The sequence below is a fragment of the Pinus tabuliformis genome, chromosome X (assembly GCF_031772625.1).
Source record: "Pinus tabuliformis cultivar Carrire ecotype Pingquan chromosome X, CPIR1, whole genome shotgun sequence".
NCBI classification, from domain to species: domain Eukaryota; kingdom Viridiplantae; phylum Streptophyta; class Pinopsida; order Pinales; family Pinaceae; genus Pinus; species Pinus tabuliformis.
The window spans coordinates 1097567765-1097569913 of NC_142308.1; positions in this window are offsets into that span (position 1 = coordinate 1097567765).

Here is a 2149-nt window from a genome sequence, read left to right on the forward strand (position 1 = left end):
GATCTGATAATATTGATTCACCTGCCCCCCTTCTCAATATTATTTCCAACAATTTGTATCAAAGCAGGTCCTTCAGAAGAAGGTTGATCGCTTGAAGGGAGATCCATCATCATGAGTAATCAAGAAAGTGTGGGATCCATTAGACCGCCAATATTTGATGGGAGAAACTTTTCTTATTAGAAGATTAGAACCACAACCTATCTACAATCACTTGGAACAGATGTCTAGGAAATTGTGGAAGGAGGATATACATTTCCATCAGCAATATGAAACCAATGCCAAGGTTGTCAATACATTATTGGGAAGTCTATCACAATCAGAATTTGTCAAATTTATGCAGCTCAAATCAGCCAAAGAAATATGGGACAAAATTGTTCTAAGCTACGAAGGAGACTCTCAGGTAAAACGTGCTAAACTGCAAACTCTCAGAATTCAATATGAAACTGTTAAGATGCACAATGATGAAAGTATGGCTAGTTACTTCTTACGTATAGATGAGCTTGTTAACTGCATGAAGAATATGGGTGAAGAGATAAAGTAAGTTACCTTAGTTGAGAAATTTTTAAGATCCTTGTCTGCTAAATTTGAATCAAAAGTATCTGCCATAGAATAAAAACAGGATCTACAAACTATCACTATGACATAGCTTCGGAATCTTAATTGCCTTTGAGATGAGACAAGGAGGCCCATCAGATATAAGAGAAGCCGAATGTAAAGCTTCAGTAAAAGGAAAGGAAGAACTAAATGAATCAGGCATATTTCAGAAGAAGAAGATGAAGTAAACTTTGTTAAGAAGCTTCAATGAGGTTCCAGAAGATTTAGAGGTAAACTACCTTTCAAGCGTTTTGCCTATGGTAAAGTCAATCATTATGCTGCCAAATGTCCTCAAAAAGATAAATATGATAAAGGGAAGGAATCTGCAAAATGGAATAGAAAACAAAGTGTAAGTAAAAAGAGTTACTATACTCATGAAGATAGCGATGGTTTATCAAATAGTGATGAAGATGAAAATAGTAATGACTATAGACTTCTAATGGCTTATGAAGATGATAATTTTTGGGATGCTTTAGAAGAAGATGACCTTCATGAAGAAATATATAAACTCAAAATCTGTTTAGAAGAAAATAATATGATTATAGATACCTTGACATACCAACTTGCTGAAAGAGAAAAACACAATGAAAAACTAGAATGTGAAATTGTGGGTCTAAGAAAGGATCTTGAGAAAACAAAATCTCTCAATCTTAGATTTGCTAAAGGATCAGAAACATTAAATGAAATTATCAAAGTGCAGTGTTCTCCTCTGATAAAGACAGGTCTTGGATATACTGAAGAAGCATCTCAATCACAGAAGCCATCAACCTCCACTAAAAGCTATCTTGATGCAGCAAAGAACAATGAACAGTATGACAATTGTCAGCAAAGGCATAAAGCAGATCACCAGGTAAATCAAGCTCAATTTGCTTCAAGGATGAATAGAAGCCACAACCAACCTCAGGTAAATCATACTCAATTTGCTTCAAAGATGAATATCAATAGAAACTACAATCACCAGGTCAATAGATTTGATAATCGCAGGAACTTCTTTAATGGTCAATGTTTCTCATGTCATAATTTTGGACACAAAGCTGCTCAATGTGTTGCTTACAAAACCACCATGACTACGGAAGCACAAAATCAAAGGAATGTGACAGGGATCAAGAAAAGTTCCTATAATAACTTTTCTCTTCTTGAAAATGAAATAGAATGCTCAATTTGTAACAACTTTGGCCATGAGGAATCTAAATGCAGGAGTAAATTTCGGAAAATATCTCAAAAGGAGCAAGCTCCAATAAATCCCAAAATATGTAGAAGGAAAGGACCTCAAACAGAAAGATTTGGTATAGCCTTGTATGCAGAAGGACAAGAAAATCAGTGGTACATCGATAGTGGATGCTCAAAACACATGACAGGTGACAAAGAAAAACTTCACTCATATAATGCCTTAGAAAAAGAAAAGAATGTCTCATTTGGAAATGACACTCCTGTTGTCATAAAAGGTAAAGGCTCTATTTTCTTGAAATAAAAGGTTAAAGTTGGGAATGTTATGTATGTAGATGGTCTAAAGCATAACCTGTTGAGTGCCAGTCAAATGTGTGATCAAGGAAAT